The sequence below is a fragment of the Equus caballus genome, chromosome 21 (assembly GCF_041296265.1).
Source record: "Equus caballus isolate H_3958 breed thoroughbred chromosome 21, TB-T2T, whole genome shotgun sequence".
Lineage (NCBI taxonomy): Eukaryota > Metazoa > Chordata > Mammalia > Perissodactyla > Equidae > Equus > Equus caballus.
This window is the reverse complement of record NC_091704.1, coordinates 9,545,785-9,569,638: the sequence shown is the minus strand read 5'-3', so window position 1 is coordinate 9,569,638 and position 23,854 is coordinate 9,545,785. Positions and strand designations below refer to the sequence as shown.

Genomic DNA, 23,854 nt, shown 5'->3' with positions numbered 1-23,854 from the left:
TTTCATATTGCTTGATGATGTAGACTTGTGCCTCCGCATAGAGATAGAGTTTAGTTACTGCTTCCACTTGTTTCTACTGGTGTGGTGGGGGGACAGCTGTTTATACTGCTCCAACCAGGAACCGTATCAGCTGTTGCTAACTGGGCCTGGGCCCCTCCACGCAGTCACAGTGATCCCATGGGTTCCCTCTTCAGCTGTGGAGGCTGTCACAGGGGGGCTTCAGGCTGCTGGTGCCTACTGTCGCGGACCACCTAGATGTGGTCCCTCCTTAGGTATGGCAGTGGTTTTATGGGCTTTCCCAGCGGCCAGGGGCAGGATCACTTATATTTGCAGCTTATATTTGTGCCCACAAAATCTCACTTGTCCACTATGGGTCACTGCAGAGCTATGGGCATTTTCTACAGTCTGTGGTTACCTCCCCTAGCTATCCTACTTTTGTCCCAAGGTCTTCCAGCCTTGTGGTTGCCAGATGGGTGCTCTCTACTAGTGCTGTGCAGAGGCTATCACTGAGGCTTCTGTGAGACTGTAGAGTTTCCCCCCTGGGCCACAGTGCCAGGTCACTGGAACTCCACCCAGCCCCAGTCCTCTCCCCTAGGATCTTGGGGAGCCCATCGCCCTAACTGGGGGATAGCCGGATACCTTGAGTTCAGTGGCAGCTGGTCCGCTGCTGCCCTGTCTGGGATTCTCCTCTTTGGGACCCTCCCGGCATTGTGGATGCTGGGCGGGACCTCTCTGCTAATGGCAGGCAAACACCCTGCCTGCTTCCCAGAGTGGACTTCAGAATTTCTCCCCCAGGCTGCATAGCCAGCTGCTGGAGCTCCACCCAGCCCCAGACCTCTCCCAGGGGATCACCCATAGTCTCAAGGCTCTCCCAGGTGAGAGCCCGGTCAGTGGAACTTGCCGTGTCAGCTGGCGGGCTGTCGTGCCATTTGGGAGAGCCCCCAGGTGTTGTGGGGGCTGGGCGGGGCCTCTCCCATAATGGCAGGCAAAGTCCCTGCCTGCCGCTGGGACTGGACTTCAGAGTTTCTCCCCCAGGCCGTGTTGCCAGCTGCTGGAGCTCCACCCAGCTCTGGACCTCTCCCAGGAGATCTTTGGTAGTCCAGATCTCCTCCTGGGCGAAAGCCAGGTCAGAGGAGCTGGCGGCGGCAGCTGGCGGGCTGGCGTGCGGCTTGGGTTTTACTCCGGGGGCCCCCAGGCGTTGTTGATGCTGCGCGGGACCTCTCTGCTTATGGCGGGTAGGGGTTTTCCCCACGGCCTCCTGTGTGTAACTCTGGAGCTTCCCTCTGGGCTCAGGTGTAATTGTGGGGGGCTTAGGTAGGGCTCTGTTCACCTGTTTCCACCATCGCTCCTCTGGTGTGTGCTCCCTCCTGCCCTTGACGTGTGAAGATGTTCTGGGGGCGTCCACAGGGAGAAAGCCGGCCGCAGGCTCTAGGCTGTTTGGGGGTTGGGGTCGGAGAGTTGGAGAGTTTTCACCTATCTCCACCTCCTCCCTGAGGGAAGTCTGTCTGCCTTCCGATGTATAGCAGTGTGGGTCTCTCTGACGTCCTGAGATGCTGTATAGATATCCTTTGTCAAGTGATGAATGTCCAATTAGTTGTAGATTCTAAGGGGGAGAGACAAGGAAGTCTGCTCATGCCACCATCTTGGATCTTCCTCCCCAAAATGATCTCATTTTGAGGGTAAAATAACTGACAAATTGGCTTTTAAAATTGACAAAACGTATTTCTGCATATCTTATCCTGAATAATTTTAAATAGCGTGAGGCAAGAAAGACCCCTTTGGCCTTTGTGTCTCTCAGCATAACGGCTGTTTTTAAATATATGCTTTTAACACTGATGAAGTAAGATTTCATATGAGATCTACTTTATTGAATGTATTAGATCAAGTGGAGACAAGAAAGTAATATGGTTGGGATGACAATATTACATTTTTTAAATAGTAAATAAAATAAATGTTCTGTGGAAAGCAGATCTCAGAATGTGCACTTGTACATTTAGATATGCATCTAAATGATAGAGAAAATGTCAGTTATCAAACTTCAATTAAAAATATTGAAACACTATGCACTACAGCTATCCAAATGTGGAAGAGTTTCACTTCTGATATACATTTATTACATACACAAATATATGTAAAGTGTGTGTATATAAGCATGTGTATATTTACATATTATGTATATTATATATACAAATATATATTTCTAGAAATGATTGTTAAATATATATATAAGTTTGTCAAAGCAAATATGTAAAGACAAAATGAAAATGAAGTCTATTAAAAAAGAGTGGAAACTAAGACACCCCTAGATGACGTTTTCAATGTCCATAAGGAACGATCTGTGTTGTGAATGTTACAAAGTAACACAGATAACTCATCATGTGCACTGATCGGCTGGTTGCTAAATTGCAGTTGTGTGCATGGTCTGACCAGTAATCAGTTATCTAAGTATTTTACTCTGTGTTCTGTAAGGAGTCTTTGTTTAAGGGGAGTTGACAGGAAGAAAATATGAAAGAGGAGGGGAGTATGAGTAGATTATAAAATGAAAATTGATTTTCTAGTGATGATTGGGCTGATAAATGTTAGGGACTTTTCTCCTGAGGGTTGTGTATTAGTGGAGGACTGAATAATATATTCTGTCACTTTTTTGAAGGTGAGTTAGGCGTTTTATGGAACAACAATAAAAAAAAAAACCTTTTGTTTGAAAACAAACAAAAAGCATTGAAATTACCCAATAATTGGAATTAAAAGAGTGTTTGCTTTGTTCTCATGGACACAGTTCACAAGGAGTTTGCTTGTGGTGGTTTCATTTCTCCAACTTGAATAGCAGTTGGCCTCCCAGCAAGATTATTTATTAAAAACAGGGCAGATTAAAAGCAGAGGGACTGAGCAAAGATTTAAATTGTCTCTCACATAACATAAAAACATAGGCTTGAAAGCATCTTTGTTTTCTTTACTAACCAAATTCCTGGAGCTGGGGGCCCAGCCAGTTAAACTCCTTCCCTGGACATGCCAGGGGAGTTGTTAGTCTACAGTATAACAATAAAAAGTTATAATTAAATAGAGGAAATTACAAGCACTTACATCTGTATCATGGATCCAAAAAGAAGAGCTTGTTAAAACATCCCTTGGGTTTCTAACTCTCCTAGGCATTCTGGAAAGTAACGAGGTCCCAAATGGACAGAATTGGCAACAGTGGAATGAAAAAGAAACTTTGAGAACAAGCTTGAAGTTTGCCTTATGTAATTCTCATACACAATGCATAGACCTTTTGCTTCTAATCAAACACAGTGTTTCTGTGTGGACTAGTGTATTGGGAATGGACGGGCAATAGTGTACTTTTCATTTAAAGTAGTAGAACACCAAAACGAACTCCCTTGGTGGTTGTGGGTGCATTTAACAACCATGGTCATTTTTCACGAGGCTCTTTTGTACATGATGATTGACCATTGAAATTAACTGATCATTCCAAGGATGCACTGTTTTCTCCAACATTACCACTTATTTCAGTATCTTGAAGGCATCTCTCCAGATTCATAACAGCCCAATTTTAATATTTTGACCATGTAAGCATTTATGCCAAAACTATCACTGAAATAAATTTATACTTGGGTATATTATTGGATGTAGAAAAACACATTATTCAACTCTTTTACTTCACAAGAAGGTATTTGATTTTTTAAAGTTTACACACATTTCACTTATTCATAAAGCCCAAGAACTGAGGCTAGAATATTCAAAAATGAAAACCAATAAATGGTATCAATTTGGTAAAATATTCAGGCAAGATAGTAAAAACACAAAAATCTTAGGATGGACTGAATTGTGGGTATGTGCATGTGTTTAGCTCTATGCTTTTTTATTATGAGTGTAGGATCGCGTATCCACCACTACGGTAAGGATAAACGTCAGGTGCATCACCACAAGGATCCATCAGTTTGCCTTTTTAAAACCATACCAATACCCTCCTCACCCTCAATTCCTGGAAAGCACTAATTAGTTCTCAATTCTATAATTTCATCATGGATTACATGAATTTATGAATATTACATAACGGAATCATATACACCATATAATTTTCCAGGATTTTCTTTTTTCACTTAGCACAATTCTTTGAAGATTCATTGAAGTCATTGCACATAGCAATATCGTGTTTTGTTAAGTGAGTGCTCTGTAAATATGGATTAGGCCCAGGTGGTTTATACTGCTGTTCCATTTTATGTCTTCGGTAATTTTCTTTTTATTAGTTCTATTAATTGGTATGTATGGTGACTAAAGTCTCCAGATATAATCTTGAATATTTCTTTACCTCCTTTCAGTTGTATCAGTTTTTGTTTCATGGATTTTGAAGCCCTGTAAATTATTGCATATGCATTTAGGATTACTGTGTCTTATTGGTTGTTGATCTTTTTATCATTATGATCATTCCAGCAGTAATTAACTTTTACTCTGATGTCTACTTCCTCCAATGTAAATATAGTCAGTCTTACCTTTTATTGAATAATGTTATTATTGTATATATTTTCCATATTATTACTTTTAGCCTGCATACTCTTTTGTGTTTTAAGTGAGTTTCTTGTATAAGATACACTGACTGCTACTGGTTTCTTTAAGAAGAGCATTCCTTGTGTAAGTGCCTGCAAGGTGATTCTCTTTAGCTTCCAGGAAGTAAAGTTTAGAATGCCCCAGGAACTTAATAATAGCTAAAGCAGCAGGTTAAATATAGCATCCAATAATTCCTGAACGTAAGGGCTATTTTTAATTTTAGTTCTGCTGGAAGTTAGAAAACCACATTGCTTCCACAACATTCCAAAATCATAAACCACTCTGAAATCTCCTTTATTATCAGTATAAAAATTTGGCAGTTTTTCCTTTGGCTAGGGTGCAGGCCCAGGTGAGCACATATAATTCAAGTCGTTGAGCTGTAGTAGCTGAAGTCAAAGGTGCCACGTCAATTACATCAAAGGGTGTTGATATTGCATACCCAGCACAATATTTACCACTGTCACCTTTTAAATGAGAACGATCAATGAATCATGAGAATTCGGCATCACTCACAGAAGTTTCCTGCAGATCAAACATGAGTGGTCAGGAGGTGATCCATCAGTGTTAACCAGCTGTGAGAGGCTTCATCAGGAATGTAGGAGAGAAGAATAGCAAGGTTAAAATTATCACAGTGAAAAGGAGTTATGTAAGTTAGCAAAAAGAAACATACAATTTTTTTTATTTTACTTACCAGTTTTAATGAATTTATTTTCTAACGTTCTCCTATGTTCACCAAAATACTTTAAGATCATTTGGAGCACCTTAGTTTAAATGTATTTGATGTATTAAATTCATTACAATCTCTATCCATATTTATGCACAAATATCCACTCTTCGGCAATAGAAGAATATAACTTGATATCTGAGTTTATTTGTCATGATGCTATTTGATTAAGTTCGTGTATTCTAGTGAGGCCACAAACTCCTGTCTTGCCATATGTGAGTTCTGCCCCGATCTGTAGCATGTGATTACGTCAAATATTTGTGATTTAAAAAAATTGGATATAGCTTTTTGATACCACATCTACAGGGCTAGGAGTTTTGTTGGTACTGTGTTGATTATTTCTAGCTCTTTTGGGTGGATGGAGCTAGGGCATATGCTGTTTAATGGTAAAGGACATCATCAGTTTTTGTATATTTTAATCTTGTAAAATTTTTGTTTGAAGAAAATGGATATTTCATGTGAAGATTTTGTGTATTTTAATGCAGAATTACATACAATTACTGAAATCATTGAAACTATTTTTGAAGTGCTTTGCATTTAGGTTATATTGCATTAAAGATATACAGTCAAATTACTTTGCTATAAAGTCATTTGGAATAATTCTAGTATGAGACATTTGACTTTAACAAAAATTCCAAAGAGTGGTTAACTTTTTAGGGATGTTTGCGTGTTACCTAGCTGAAAGTTAAGGTTTGAAAAACTTAACACACATACTATGCTTTCAAAATAGAGTTTGCCTTTTTAAACCAAGTGTGTAAATTAACTTGTTTTTGGAAGACATTAGTATTATATGGAAAAATAAGAGTAGATATGTGAAAATATTTCTACCATCTGTAGTTTTGTGGGCAAAAATGATGTAAGTAAATGACATCTAACATCTCATGTACACATACTTAGAAACAACATTCTCGACACTTTCTTTAAATTATCAAAACAGGCCAAAATATTTTAATACCCATTTTAAATAAATGCTTGCAACAATTTAAAATTTATTTGTAGGATAAAATTTCAACAGTACATTGGCATAATTGTGGAAATATATTAAAAACAGTGTCTGACTTAGTAAGCATAACCAGTAATTCACTTGTTCCATCTTGGTGTAATATGTATTGTAGTGTCATTTATATTTCTAGCAGTCACTGAATATAAATATTACAGTATAAAATTCACAATACCAGGTTATCTATTCACCAATAAGGAAGTATTAAATAAGATCCTGAAAACATTGATTGAGGCATATTTACTCACATTGATACTAAAAATACCATGATTAACATAAAATAATTTTACTATGTATTGGTGTGGTCAAAATGGATGGACTCTTACTAAATTAATTATGTTAAAGCTTATTTAAATATCATTCACTGTGTCATTGATTTACATTTTTATATTACAGAACATAAACATTATTAATTATTAATGATTATCAAACATTAGATTATAATTTTTAGAGTAAACTTCATAACGAGTGGAATGGAAATGTTTACTATATATGCACCTTTCCCCCTTTTGCCCTAACCGCACTCCTTTCCCTCTGGTAAATACTTATCTATTCTCCTTATCCATGTGTTTGTTTATCTTCCACATATTAGTGAAATTATATGGTGTTTGCCTGTCTTTGACTTATTTTGCTTTATCATAATACCCTCAAAATCCATCCATGTCATAACAAATAGCACAATTTTGTCTTTTTTCATAAGTGAGTAGTATCCCATTATGTATATCTACCACATCTTCTTTATCCATTCATCTATAGAAGGGTGCTTGGGTTACTTCCACCTCTTGGTTATTGTGAATAATGCTGAAATGAACATAAGGATGCATAAATCTCCTTGAATTGTTGATTTTAAGTTCTTGGGATAAATATGCAGTAATGGCATAGCTGGATCATATGATATTTCTATTTTTAATTTTTTGGGAAATCTCCATACCATTTTCCATAGTGGCTACACCAGTTTGCATTCCCATCAGGAGTGCATCTGAATTCTGTTTCTCTGTATCCTCTCCAATGCCTGTTTTTTGTTGTCTTATTAAATATAGCTGAGGTGTATAAGGAGATATCTTATTGTAACTTTGATTTACATTTAACTAATAATTAGAGATGCTAAACATTTTTTTTCATGTTCCTGTTGGTCATCTGTGTATCTTCTTTGGAAAAATGTTGGTCTATATCCTGTGATCCTCTTTTGATCAGGTTGTTCATTTTTTTGTTGTTGAGTTGTATGAGTTCTTTACATATTTTGGAAATTAACCCCTTGTCAGATATATGCTTTGCAAATATTTTCTCCAAGTTGGTGGGTTATCTTTTCATTTTCTTCATGGTTTCCTTTGCATTGCAGAAGATTTTTAGTGTGATGTAGTTCCATTTGTTTATTTTTTTGTTTGTTTCCCTTGCCTAAGATGACAAAGTATTCATAAAGATACTGCTAAAACCAATGTCAAAGAGTGTACTGCCTGTATTTCTTTCTAGGAGTTTTATAGTTTCAGGTGTAACATTCAGGTCTTTATTCCATTTTGAGTTAATTTTTGTGTATTATGTAAGATAATGATCTGTGTTCATTCTTTTGCATGTGGTTGCCAGTTTTCACAACAAAATGTATTGGAGAAACTTTCCTTTTACCATTGTATGTTCTTGGCTCCATTGTCAAAGATTAGCTGTCCATAAATGTGTGATTTTATTTCTGGGCTTTCACTTCTATTCCATTGATATGTGTGTATATTTTTTTGCCAGTCCGATGATGTTTTGGTTATAGCTTTGTAGTATATTTTGAAGTCAGGGATTGTTATACCTCCAGCTTTGTTCTTTTTTCTCAGAATTGCTTTGGCTTTTGGGGGTCTTTTCTTGTTCCATATCGATTTCAGAATTCTTTATTCTATTTCCATGAAGACTGTCTTGGGATTCTGATTGGGATTTCATTGAATCTGTAGAGTGCTTTAGGTAATATGCACATTTTAACGATGTTTATTCTTCCCATCCATGAGTGTGAGATATCTTTCCATTTCTCTATGTCTTCTCCAAATTTTCACTAATATCTTATATTTTTCAAGGTATGGGGCTTTCATCTCCTTGTTTAAATTTATTCCTAGGTACTTTATTCCTTTGTTGTGATTGTAAATGTTATTGTATTCTTAACTTTCTTTCCGTTAGTTCATTATTAGTGTATAGAAATGCAAGTGATTTTTGAATGTTGATTTTATAACCTGCAACTTTGCTGTAGTTGTTGACTACTTCTATGTGTTTTCAGGTGGATTCTCTAGGGCTTTCTATATGCAGTATCATGTCATCCACAAACAGTGAGAATTTTACTTCTTTCTCTCCAATTTGAATCCTTTTTATTTCTTTTTCTTACCTAATTTCTCTGACCAAAACTTCTAGTACTGTAGTGAATGAGAGTTGTGACAGTGGGCACATTTTCCTGCTCTCAGAGTCATAGCTTTCAGTTTTTCACCATTAAATATGATATTGGCTCTGGGTTAGTCATATGTGACCTTTATTATGTTGATGAACTTTCCTTCTATTTGCATTTGGTTGAGAGTATTTATCATAAATTTATGATGTATCTTATCAAATGCTTTCTCTGCATCTATTGAGATTATCATGTGATCTTTATTCCTCATTTTTTAATATTTGTATCAGGGGAATTATATACTGATAAAAGGAATGTTCCACCAAGAAGATGTAGCACTTCTTAATATATATGCACCTAACACAGGATCACCAAAGTATATAATGCAACTATTAACAGACCCAAATGAAGAAATTGACAGAAACCCAACAATTGTAGGGGACTTCAACACCCCATTTACATCCTTGGATATATTGTCCAGACAGAAAGTCAACAAGGAAACAGTGACCTTAAATGAAACACTGGACCAGGTGGATTTAATAGTTATATATAGAACATTCCACCTCCCAAAAGCAGAATACTTTCTTCTCAAGTGCACAGGGAAACTTCCCCAAAATGGACCATATGTTGAGAAAAGAGACCAGCCTCAATACAGTTAAGAAAATTGTAATCAGATCAAGCATCTGAACACAACACTATGAAACTAGAAATCAAATTCAAGAAAAATGCTCAGAAAGTCACAAACACGTGAGGACTAATCAACATGCTACTGATCAACCAATGGATCAAAGAAGAAATCAGAGGAGAGGGGCTGGATCCATGGTTTAGTGGTTAATTTTGGCATGCTCTATTTTGGCACCCTGGATTTGTGGGTTCAGATCCCAAGTGCAGACCTACATCACTCATGTGCCATACTATAGTGGTGACCCGCATATCAAGTGGAAGAAGATTCACACAGGCATTATCTTGAGGCTAATCTTCATTAGAAAAAACATAAACATAAAAACAAAAAGAAAGAAAGCAATCAAAGGAGGAATAAAAAAATACCTAGAGACAGATGAAATTGAAAGCACAACATACTAAAACTTATGCAATGCAGCAAAAGTGGGACTAAGAGGCAAAGTTTTAGCACTAGAGGCCTACCTCAACAAACAAGAAAAATATCAAAATAAGTAATCTTAAACTAAAAATAAAAGAACTAGAATAATAGCATATCCAAAAGTCAGTAGAAATAGGGAAATAATAAACATCAGAGCCAAAATAAATGAAATAGAGACTAAAAAAAAACAATAAAATGGATCAGTGAAACTAAGAGCTGATTCCATGAGAAGCAAAATTGACAAACCCTTAACCACACTACGAGAAAAAGAGAGAAGGTTCAAATAAATAAAATTAGAAATTAAAGGGTAGAAATTGCAGTGCATCCCACAGAAATACAAAGGACTATTAGAGAATACTATGAGAAACTATATGCCAACAAACTGGATAACCTAGAAAAAACAGATAAATTTTTAGACTCATATAATCTCCCAAAACTAAATCAAGAAGAAATAGAGGCTCTTAATAGATCAATCACAAGTAAAATGATTGAAAAAGTAATTGAAAACCTCCCCCAAAAATCTATAGTCCTGGGCCAGATGGATTCTTTGGTGAATTCTACCAGATATTCAAAGAAGACATAATACCTGTCCTTTGAAACAATTCTGAAATATTTAAGAAGAGGGACTGTTTCTTAAGTCACTCCATGAGGCCAACATTACCTTGATATCAAAACCAAATAAGGACAACAGAAAAGGAAAATTACAGGCCAGTATCACTGATGGTCATAGATGCAAAAATCCTCAAAAATATTAGCAAATCCAATACAACAACACTTTAAAATGATCATACAGCATGATCAAGTTGGATTTACTCCAGAGACACAGGGATGATTCAACATCTACAAATCAAACAATGGTCTCCGTTTTGGCATTATCTCTTTTTCAATCCAATTTTATTTCACCATTATGTTTGTGATTCCAAATCTGTACTTATGATAAATTTGTTGATAGACATTATTAACTGACATAATACAAGCACCCCTTCCCTTCTCCATGTATGTTAACTTAAAATTTGATCAAAGATGCCAAGTCCCTACTTTCTAAATCTATTCTTCCAATATGTACTTACAGCTCGAGATGGTGCAGTGGTATGGCCATGGCCAATATGATGTAAATGCATGATTATGGATGAGTGATTCTTAATTAAAAAAATCATCATGACACACACTTTACATATCTTACTATTTTGTCAATTATACCTCAATAAATCAGAAAAAAACATTAGAAGACAATAGAGAAAGACTTATTTGCCCTTTGACATCTCCATCTTTATCCTTCATTCTGCTTAGGTCATGAGTGAGATGCCTGGTAATACAGAAGCCATTCATGACCCTAGAGAAGACACAGTTGAATGGCAGAACAAGAAAATGGAAGGAGCCTCGTTCTTTGCTGGCATCATTGAGCTGCTGCAGACACTATTGACTCTCTAAAACCTGACTTTCATTGCATTCAGTGTAAGTCTCCTCACTGATTTAAAAGGACTGAAGTAGTATCCTCTGTTATTCATAGTTAAATATATTAGAGACTTAACAAAAAATTGCCCTACAATTACACTCAGTGAAACAAGATTTTTCTCCATAGAAATCAGAAATAACCTATATGAAGGCCAAGCCCAGACTGGCTGGCTCATGATCACAGTGTTCTAAGTGTACTAGGAAGATAATTATGGAATATTAAGTATACATTACGACAAGTACTACATACAGTGAAGGGCAAATCCATTATACACCATAATTCTGTCCATTCTACAATCAAAAACAACAAATAAATGGCAAAAAATACACAAAATACTCAAATGACAATTGAAATCTTACTCTTCAAATTAAAATGATCAATAGGTGTATAATTTAAGATGGATGTTTGCACTTTTAGGTAAAAGTATCTGTGAAAGAAATATGAACAAACAATTTGAACTTTCCACAGCCTGCAGTCTCCTGTAGGGATCTTACAGCTTCTAGACAGCTAGCAGTACACAGACTTGTTCTCTTCTGTGTCTATGAGGTAGATGTGTCAGTATAATGGGTTAGGTAGAGAATCGTGCAAGACAGTCCAAATATCCGGTATTGATGCGGTGGGTGTGTATATATATATAATGAAATACAATGTTCAACGCTATATTCAGCAAGAATAATGTGGAAGCCAGAGTGGAATAAGCTATGAGAGAAAGAAGCTCAGAATTAGTTTACTTTTAAAATTTTCCCCTTAAAATAAAAAATACAAATTAAAACAAATTTGAATGTTTCACATGATAGTCTAACAATTTTAAATCATACTTACAGCTGCCTAATTTCAAAATAAAATGCACATTCAGACAATTCTTTTATATTTATTCTTTAGAAAGGAATTAACCTATGTTATTTATTTGACTTCTATATGGCTTTTTTTTTTTTGATAAAGAAGAGAGCATAATGGCGAAGTTGTTTATTAAGTTCATTTTAGAGAAGTGAGGAAAAAAGCAGTCTCTGACAGCTGTCTACTCAGCTTGTCTGGCTAAACACCTATGTCATAGTGTTCTCCTGTTGATTGCAAAACAAACAAACTCACACAACATCAGCATCAGAAAAGTTCCTCATGAAAGAGGAAGACAGAAAAAAGCCCCTCTGTTGACACGTCTGAGCTGACATGAAAATAACACAGCCCAAACCTCAGAAATTACCAATATCTCCTTTTCCCATTTAATAAATTTGATTGCTGCCACTTTAGCAATTACAGCTTAGCAATAGTTATTCTTTCTACCTTCCAGATAAAATTACCCTTATTTTCTGACATGATCCAATGTAGTAAAAATACCCCTTTTTGATCTTTTCCCATATCCCCAACACAATCACAAATAAGTCCATGTCAGCACCCTCTTACTGACACACGATGTGCTGTCTCCTTCATACAATAAATCAACTCATTCACCTAATCACGTTTTTCTGGTATTCTTCAGCTGGAAGGCATTGAGAATGGTTCTTCTGTTTCCTTATATTAGGTATTAATTTACTTAAAATTTGGCTTTAAATGTTATATAAAAGTAATAATATATGGTTCTTGTATTTATAGATTGAAAAAGCTAATGCAGGCAATAATGACATGAACTACATTTTTTCAAGAATAATAGCATGAGAATACTATTATTCTCATTTTTTAATTTTTTCAAAAATAATAGTATGAGAAAATTCTTGCTCTTATTTTATAAAATATATTGCAGTGGAATCCTGATTATAACATGGATTTTAAAGCAAAACTGTAATGCATGTGTCGCAAACATGTCTCACAAAGATAGAATGTATTTTCTTGTTACATAAATGGTGGACATGATTTGATTTATAAAATTGTTAATTCTATAATATTAGAAATAATATTTATTTTTTGTAGAGGTAAATGTTTTTATGCATGCATATATAAGAATTAGAAGTTATGCATATATATTTTAGAATTACATTGGTATATAAATCATATTTGATGATGTATGTTATGATATATCTTATGTCATATATTTGTGTGATGTTGTATGTGTATGACATTGCAGATTTTGTAAAAATGAAAAGTATGGGACTGTAGAGATGATGAGGAGGTTAGGAACAGAATAGGAAAAAGAGAAAACACTTTCATCTAGTGTAATTAGTTTTTAAAGTATACATGAAAAAAATTGATTAACATGTGGAACGATAAGTATAAATTAGTAGTGAAATCATAAGAGAATAAGTCCATTTTGGAAATAAGGAGCTAGGGAAGTGATTTACAGTGGAGTGAAACATTCTTGCCCTTAAGAGAGAATAGGAAAACTTCAAATGGAAATAACTATGAAACATCAGTAAAATCTGAGATGTTCTACTAGATGATTCTAAAGTAGAGTAGTGATGCACCCCCTTGAAATCATTAATGTTTCAGAAATGAAAAGACTTTATTAATCCCTGTCTGCATCTACTTGTTCCGGAAACTGTACACAACGGGGTTCAATGTGGGGGTCACAAGAGTATAGAGTGCAGCTACCACCTTGTCTCTTTCAAATGTGTAGCTGGAAGCAGGGAGGGCATAGGTGTAGATTACAGGCAATAGTAGAGGGACACAACTATGAGGTGGGATGAGCACGTCGAAAAGGCCTTTCTCTTGACTGCTGCTGTGCGGATGCGGAGAATGGTAGCGATGATAAAAGCATAGGAGATGCAGGTGAGGGTGAAGTCACCCACTGCCAGGGTAATGTCTGCAATATAGACCATCACCTCATTGATTTTCACAGGGCTGCGGGACAAAGACAGCATTGGGGGTATCTCACAGAAGAAGTGGTCAATGGTATTTGGTCCACAGAAGGTCAGCTTCAGGATGAGACCTATGTGTAGCCAGGAATTGGTTACTGCAATAGCCATAACAATGCTGAGTAAGGCCATGCACATATGGTGGTTCATGACAGTGCTGTAGTGAAGAGGGAAACAGATAGCCACATAGCGGTCATAGGCCATGGTCGTGAAAAGAACCATCCCAGCTCCCAGGGACCACATAAAGAAGAAGAGCTGGGACATGCAGCCTCTGTATGAAATGGTCCTTCCTGATGTTAGCATGGTCTCAAGCATCTTGGGTATTATGCTTGTTGTGCAGATGATGTCTACGATAGCCAGTGACAGAAGGAGAACATACATGGGGGTATGTAGGATGATGTTATAGATTATGGCAATGACAATGATAAAATTGCCAAGAAAAGCCACAAGATAGATAAGGAGAAAGACAATGAAGAGAACTCCCTGGAGTTCAGGATTTTGGCTGAGCCCCAGAATCATAAACTCAGTTACAATACTGTTATTCATATTGCTTTGGTGATTAAATGACATTGCAGAGAGTGAACACGTGGGGATTAAATAAATCTGAATGCCATTATAAGATTGTTTGTGTGTGTGTGTGTGTGTGTGTGTGTGTGAATGAAGTGATTTGAGTATTAATTTGACACAACATTGTAGCAGGAATTCCTTTATGATGGAGTTTGGTCTTCCAGGCAATATCCTCTATTCTTCAGATCCATACAATTTTCTGATTCATACTCTTCCATTAATGACTCCAGTAAACAGAAGCCTGTGGTTGAGAAGAAAAATAATAGAAAAATAAATGTCTTCAAATATTTCAATATTATCATTTTGAGTTGAAACTTGCCTGAGCCTAAGTTACATTCATTTATATATGTATATATATATACACAAACACACACACACAGACAATGGAAATATAATACAAATGATTACATATCTCATTTATTCTGTTAACTGCATGCTATCTTTCTACAAACATATGTAAGCAGTAATATCTAGAACAACAGAAGCAGACAGGACTAATCATAGTGGGAACATAACAGGGGGAAAATGCCCAACAGAAAATTCTAAGGCTGGGTATTCATGATATCATTGACTAATTTATTGAAGTCCCAGCTCAAACAATTTAACCAAATTCCTGCTTTGAGATTTTTTCCTCAATTTTAAAAGTGCAATGCTAAAATTGAGTGAACTAATTTGTTGTACCGCCATGCAATGGCAAGAGTGTTGGATGTAAAAATAGAAAATCTGGGCTTACCTCTTCATTTCATCATAGCTGTAGCCTGGCCATTTACCCTCCATAACCTTCAGATTTCTTACTTCCAAAAATAGTATAAATTGGGACAAATATTAGATATTATATAGTCGGAGTAAAAGTTTTTTAGGGATAGTCCAGGATAGAAGCAGCTGAAAAACAGTTATCTGAAAGGTAGCCATGAGTTTCAAAGGGAAATTCTTGTTTATTTTATTCATCCTCAAAACTTTTCTAGCACTTTGTCACCTGTTTTCTTTTTGCTTATTTGTTTGGATAGATTTGTTTTTATGTATAGTCATATTTTTACCTGAATTCATGACTATCAGAACTTTTGTGACCCGGTGAATCCAGTAGCACTGTTCAAAGCAGTTGTAAATTTATTCATAGCTTTATGTTTTATATTGTTCACTGCTTTTCAGAGGTCATATTGTACCTTGGATACCTATCCAGTGGTATAAGTAAAAATCATGTTTGAGACAAAAGCCAGTCTGATTTGCTCCTCTAGGCCCTGAAACCCCAACTAACAATTTTCCAAATTTAAGCTAGTGACTGATTCATGTGTAGCTGTTCAGACTGGTGTAAAAAAGTAAAGTTTTTGTTTAACCTATATTCCACTTCAAGAATTCCAAGCTTTATTTTTTTTTTAAATTTTTTCATAGTGAAGGGATGTAATATCTGCCAGTACTTGGACCTATGTGTTAGATCCTCTGTAGATATATCATTTTTTCTCAAAAAAAACTTTGGAAATTAAATGTCAACATCTTTATGTAGTTGACAAGACAACAATGCTCTGACAGATAAAATAACAGATGCCTGGATTACAAACCTCATAAGTGGAAGAGCCAGAATTTACATCTAGGTTTTCTGACTCTAAGGAAATTACTCTTAACCTCTCCGCTATATGCCTTCAGGTAAAACACAAAATATTATGGTGAATGTACACAAAATATGAATGATAAAGGAAAGGTTGGAAAGAACATGTAAGTTTTATTCTGAATAAGATATGATTTGGAAAACATAGATGAGGATAGAAAATATAATTGAGATAGTTGATATTTGAAATTCAATTTAAGTATTTTTGAATATTGGAAATATATGATATTGAACTAAATGACATTACTCTTTAAAATACTGAGTGTTGAATGTGTTTTCCAATTATAGTAAGAGCCCCTGGTCCTTCATTCCATCTGAATCAGAGATCTGGTATCAAAGCTTCTTGGGTTGAATTTATAAGACAGTGGACCTCTTCCAGCCTTCTTGATCTTACTCACAAAATAGGCACCCAAATATAAACTGAGTCCGTGATGAAGAAAAAACTTCAATTTTCCCTTGGAGAATTGTTATTTATCAATGTAATTAATGCTATATGGCTATGTAATCTTTATTTACCCATGTAATCATTACTGATTTGGTCCCAACATTCAAAGCCAGGTTTCACAAAATGCAGGAAGTTTGCAAAGAGATAAGTAAGTACACTCTGCTCCACTATCTCTGTTTAAGAGTAAAAGTGAAGAGGATCTAGAGATTGCTTTTCTCATCTCTTCTTGGAATGTCCCATTCCCTTTACAAGAGTGATTGCATGGTTGCAGCTCTATTCTCAATGCTCGTGCCATAAGTTGGAGTGGTTAGTGTGTGTAGAAAAGGCCAAATTCAAAGGGGTATCATGAAACAGTTCACCAGGAGGAGAGGGCATCTATCGACTATAAAAGCTTTGTTCAGAATGTTTTCTATTGAACCATGGTGTAGACATATATTATTTTCAATCCACAGGTGTCCAAAGTTTCTATTCTATGGTCAATGGTTTCTACTTAAATTCTGCAAGTGAGACTGGCCTGGCTTCCATGCTATCCTTGATCCCCAAAAGCCAGAGCATCCAGCCAAAGAGAGCCTGCCCACATCAGCAGGGCCATCTATTTCTTCAGGTCTTGTAATTTATAGCCATTGACTTTTGGCCATGTTCCTTTTTGTTCATCTCATCTAGAATCATCTATTTTGCTTTAGTTATTATTTTTAAACTGACAGATTTTTTATTGATTTAAATTTGGACGTAAGAAAAAGTAGTGAAAGTTAATTAAAATTAGGTAAATGCTTAGGGCTTAAATCTTGACGGTGACAATTTCTGTCAATGATCTTGTATTTTTAACATGTTTTCAAAATCTTGGGCTACCTCTGTTAGTTAAATGTATAATAACAACAGTGATAAACTTGCTGAGTTGCTTTGAGAATTAAATAATAAGTGCATACCATTAGCCCAATACTTAGCCCATATTTAGCTCTCAAGTGAAGGTAATTTAGAGTTCCACACTCCTATCATTTTAAAAAGTCATATTTTTAACCTATAGGTTTTTAAAATTAATAATGAGGCAAGTTTTATTGCTTAAAGGAAGAAATACATTCCAAAAATATATTTGCAATGATTGAATAATAGTATAATGTAAGAATAAGCAGATTCGCTTAGGAAAATAAAAGATAATTCAATTAATTCTGAAAGCAACAAAGATGTTTTTATTCAACAAATATTTCAAAGTCAAACTTTGTATTAATCATTATGCTTTCTATTTGATTACAATGATGTAGAAATGTAATAAATGTTTTCAATTATTTTGGAGTTAATGGTAAATTAAAAAATGAACAATCAAATAACGTATTGAGATCATCAGAAAATTATTATAAGTACAGTATAAAGCAATTTTATATAGTGACATAGCATGCTTAATTTGGTCTTGGAAAGAATAATGAGAAGACCAAACTAAAATACTATTATGGTATTGTCCTTGAAAGGTAAGCAGTTTTCAAGGAGTATTCAGGGAGAAGGAAGAGAAGAGAGGAAATAAATACCAAGGAAAAACACTAATGCTGCAAATGTATGGAGGTGTGAAGTACAAAATTTGTCTGGGATAAAGCAAACATTTTGGTGATGGATTTGTGTGCATAGAACAATTATTTTGCTATGCGAAGTATAATATGATAGGTCTTGTTTGATTATTATACTCTAAGGAAAAATTGTGTGCTTCTGTAGGTAATAAGGAAGAAGTTGTAAGTCCGAGAAAGTAATATGTGGTGTGTCCCAACATTAGAAGGACAACCCTGCAGGCAGCATAGAGGATAAGTCCAGAGGGAGACATATTGTCCATTTTGAGATTTGACTGTGCTTGCAAGCACTGATTGACTCTTAGAACAATGACAATTTAATTAAATTTAACACTGGGATTTATTTATAATAATTATTGCCAGAATAAAATAAAAGTTACAATAGATAAAACTACATGCAGAGAGAATTTAGACAAGTTTTTTTTTGCATTTCTTTTTAGACAAGTTGATTTTTATTGTTTGGCAGAATGCAAGCACACTGACAAAGAAACACCAGCAAACCTATCCTAGAGGGAGGGAATTGAGGTCATGTTGTGTTTACTGACTCTTAGAACTCAGAACATTAATAGAGGTTCACATTAATATTTTAATGTGTCATTCAACATGATATTTTGTTTAATCCTCAGAACAGGATTAATTAATAATTAAGAACGTTAATGTCCCAGTTGACATATGAGGTAGTTGGTCAAGTTAGGTAGTGTTAACAATCTTGCTCATTGCCACACAGTCAGATATTGGGGACATGGAGATCTGAATCCAGGGAGTCTGATTTAAAAAACTCAGTGATGTTGCAATCTACAAGCCAATGTTATGCCAATGCAACTCAATGTATTCTCCCATATCATCAACTATATCATCATAATTGACATCAGCACCATCATTGTTTTCAAATATCTTTTTCTTCTTTGCAAGCATGGACAACATATGCACACTTTTAAAGTGCTACCATATGTAAGGCAAGCCGCTAGGAGCTCACCAGAGCAGCCACTATGTTTTATGGGGCTAGAGTGGTACAATTTACTTTATCCTCTCACATTTCTGAATAACTTTTGTCAGACAATTTCATTCAAGATAATTCTTCACTAAGTAAGAGTTGCTTCTAGTTCAAGTTCATTCAGGGAGAATGTTGCATTCTCTTTAGCTTAGCTTCACAGCTGAAGTATTGCAAGAGAGATGAAAGTGCCCATTTCTCAATTTTGCAACTTAAAAGCAGTGAAAAAGAGAAAATTTGGTGCAGGTTAGAGGAGTTTGCATATAATTGTGTAAAAAATATGGCCCTACCCAATGAAGCGTAGTCAACCATCTGGGTTAGCCTGGGACTGACCCTGTTTTTCCAGAAAAAGTCTCATGTCTTAAGAACACCTTCAGTCTTGAGAAAAATGGGATGATTGATCACACTATGACCTCTGAAGTCAATGCCACAACTGTTCCTGAGAATCTCATTCACACATGAACTCCCAAAGCATTTCATTCTCTAAGTTTCAGAAGAAATAATTTTTTTTTGCAAATTCAACTTTAGCCTATCACTCTCCTTATTCAAGAGTGAATTACAAATTCTTGTATATGATAAAATATACACATCAAATGATGAACTGAAGTTGTTACATAGGCTACACTTACAAGAGGTGTGGAAGCAGCTTAGAGCAAGCATATTGATACAATGAGAAAATTTGAAAACTCATTTTAAACCATTTTTCTAATTAAACCTTCACACTAATTGAAGAAAGGGGATATTCTAAAATAATTTCTGAAACATATTAAGTATTCCTACCACATTGGTAACAGTGTACTTACCTAAATTTAGTTGACTTTGTTTTAAGGTCTAGTTTGTGAATATGTGATATGTAAGAGAAAAATTTAAGAAGTCAGGCAGACAATGTAAGCACAAGTATCTTCAAATAGGTATCCTCTATTTTAAACTGAATTACAATCCATGGCCAAATTTTCCCCTGCCCTGTGCCTAAAAAAGAACCAAAGAGACTACGTGGATCATGCCTATCCCTATCCAGGTCATAAATCCATGGTGACTGCGAAAAGTAGACAGAATTTCCGCAAATACTCACTTTAGTTCTTTGCAGGGCATCACCATGTTCGAACAGTGACCTGTGTGAAATCACCAGAAAAAAATGGAAAATAAAGACAACAGCCCTCATCAGCTTGCTTTCAACAGACTTCTGTCATGCTTGCTTAAGTATTGATTGATTCCATTATATTTAAGATCAATCAAAATAACATTTCCTGAATAAAGAACAAGGGGCCCAGGGAACAGCATCTCGGACTGAGTTTCTGAGAGGTAGTTAAAATGGATCTCAGTGGAATAATCAAAACAATCCTGCACTGAATACAAATTACAGATGTAATGACTTGGACTTTCTGTGTCATTTCTCTGTAAGACAAAATGATATCCCAAGATGATATCTCCATGATGTAGGAAATCTGAATAATGAGAGAGACACTAGGAACGCTGGAGGGAGATTCAGAGAATGGATGGATGGACGTTGGTATAAAAACAGCTACAGCTGCCGGAAGGATCACTCTCTCTCAATAGAAAATAAACAGAGATGAGAATGGCAGAAAATGGATTCCAAGATGAGATTACAGCAAAGATTGTAGAAGTTCATTTATCCCACTACACTCTGAGGGAGTCAGGGTCTACAAATATACTAGAGAATGAAATTTGGTTTTCAGTGAATGAATATAATAAACTCTTTAGTTAAATTTCTTCCTGAATTGAATTGAATCATTGTTTGAAAATATGTGTTCAACCTTTTGGCATTGTGTATTCATAGGCACACACAAATGAAACTCATGTGTGTGATGTACTCACAGTAAAATAGCATCATCTCTGTCTCTCTTGCTGACAATCCTCATATTTTGAAATGTCCGTTGAAATTCAAACACCTATTTTCATGTTTACCATATAGACTTCTTTCCTCTATTTGTTTATGTCTGAGAAAAAGTACACAGGTGGTTATTAGATCATTTAAACAGTTTTCTTAAACAGTAGACAGTGACAGTGATCTAAATGCTCATATAATATACCTTAAATTATTAATTCTTTATATATCATATCCTATATTATCCTAAACATTATCTAAGTATATCAGACTGTGAAAAAAAGATTACAAAAATGGGCAGGAATTGTATATACTAATAGTCACATGGCCAAGTAGAAATTACGTGGACTCTAAAGAATGTTTTTCTTGAGTCTGGGGACATAATTTACTTTGCTTTAGTGATATTTTTAAGAGTTAAAATAACCTGCCTTCTTCTGTAATGGTAAAAGTTGTTGTCCATATATTACTTCGAACAGATATATTAAAAATATATATAACATTTTCAGGTACTATGATTGACTGGACAATAAATCAGAATATCTTAAAATAAAAACTGTGCTTGAAAGGCTGTACTGGAGGGTATTTGTTAAAAATCATACAGAGATATTATTTTATATATAAACACTTGATCCAGTCATCGCCTCTTGGTTCCAAACCTACTCTTACTCAGTTTCTCTGGGGTGTTGAACTGGATTGAACCTGCAAAACCTGTAACCATATTGCTCCTGGTCAGCTGGCGCCACATTAACTCTGCCATTATGGGGCAATGGAAGGAGATTTTAAGGCTGAGTGAGGAAAACAAGGTGAGTCCCTGGTCTTTCTCTCTGCTGGAAGATCTATCAGTTCTATTATTTTGACTGTTAATTTAAAATATCACAGTATGATTTATGAGTTTGTCACATTCTTCTTTTAAGTCTGTCAAGTTAGGTCATGCATCATTTAAAGCTAAACTAGTGTGTGCACAGAGAATTTGTTTTATGTCTTTGTGGTGGAAGTATCCCTTTGGCATTATGAAAGTTTCCTCTTTATCTCAAAAGATGTTGCTTGACTTACTGCCTATGCATTCTGATAGGATAATTGCACCAGTTTTCTTTTGTTTAGTTTTGCCTGGTATATCATTTTCTTTCTTTATTTTGCCAGTTTTTTCTTTGTTTGTATTTGAAAATATGTAAGTGGCAAATTTGTTTTTTAACAAAATCTTAATATTTTGATATCAGCAGTTTGGTTATTTGCATTTAATTTAATTATTGATCCATTTCTATTTGCTTTCTTGTTATTTACTTTCTATCTTTTCCATTTGTTTGGGTTCCCTTCTCTCTTCTTTCTTATGTTCTTCTTTTAAATTTTTTTTATTTTTTTAATTGCAGTAACATTGGACTGTAACAAGATATAGCTTTCAGATGTACATCGTAATATATTTTGAATTCTGTGTAGATTACATCATGTTCACCACACAAAAACTAATTATAGTCCATCCCCTCACATGTGAGCCTAATCCCCACTTTTGCCCTCACTCTCCTTCCCCTCTGTAACCAGCAATCCAATCTCCATTGCTATGTATTTGTTTGTCGTTGTTTTTATCTCCTACTTATGAGTGAGATAATTAGGGATTTGACTTTTTCCCTCTGACGTATTTCACTCAGCATAATACTCTCAAGGAACATACATGTTGTCATAAATGGCTGGATTTCATCATTTCTTACGGCTGAATAGTATTCCATTATGTATATATACCACATCTTTCTTATCCATTCCTCCCTTGATAGGCACCTAGGTTGCTTCCACATCTTGGGTATTGTGAATAATGCTGCAATGAACATAGGGGTGCGTGTATTTTTATGCCTTTGCGTTTTCAAGTTCTTTGGATAAATACCCAGAAGTGAGATAGCTGGATCATGTGGTAGATCTATTCCTAATTTTCTGAGCATACTCCAAACTGCTTTCCATGGTGGCTGCACCAGTTTGCACTGCCACCAACAGTGTACGAGGGTTCCCTTCTCTCCACATCCTCTCCAACACTTGTTTCCTGTCTTGTTAATTATAGCCATTATGACCAGAGTGAGGTGATACCACATTGTGGTTTTCATTTGCATCTCCCTGATAGCTAATGATGTTGTACATCTTTTCATATGGCTGTTGGCCATCCGTATATCTTCTTTGGAGAAATCTATGTTCAGATCTTTTGCCCAATTTTTAATTGGGTTGTTGGTTTTTTTGTTGTTGTGCTGTATGTGTTCTTTGTATATTTTGGATATTAACCTCTTATCTGATATACGGTTTGCAAATGTCTTCTCCCAATTGTTAGGTTGTACTTTCATTTTGTTGATTGGTTCTTTTGCTGTGCAGAAGCTTTTTAGTTTGATATAGTCCCATTTGTTCATTTATTGTTTTTTTTTTTCCCTTGCCAGACATAGTACTTGAAAATATGCTGCTAAGACAGATGTCAAAGAGCATACTGCTTATGTTTTCTTCCAGAGGTTTCATGGCTTTGGGTCTTACATTCAAGTCTTTAACCCATTTTGAGTTGATTTTTATGCATGGTATAAGGGAATGGTCTACTTTCATTCTTTCGCATTTGGCTGTCCAGCATTCCCAATGCAATTTATTGAAGAGACTGTCCGTTCCCCATTGTATGCTCTTGCCTCCCTTGTCGAATATTAGCTGTCCATAACTGTGTGGATTTATTTCTGGGTTCTTGATTCTATTCCATTGATCTGTGTGTCTCTTTTTATGCCAGTAGCATGTTGTTTGCATTACTATGGCTTTGTAGTATATTTTGAAATCAGGGAGTGTGATACCTCCAGCTTTGTTCATTTTTCTCAGGAATCCTTTGGCTATTCTGGTTCTTTTGTTGTTCCATATAAAGTTTAGGATTCTTTGTTCTATTTCTGTGAA

The 23,854-nt window shown here is 35.5% G+C and overlaps 1 pseudogene; it reads right to left on the bottom strand.

The window, feature by feature from the left end:
* Positions 1-13,577: 13,577 nt before the first annotated feature.
* Positions 13,578-14,500, bottom strand: LOC138919785 (olfactory receptor 13G1-like; annotated as a pseudogene).
* Between the last annotated feature and the right edge of the window lie 9,354 nt (positions 14,501-23,854).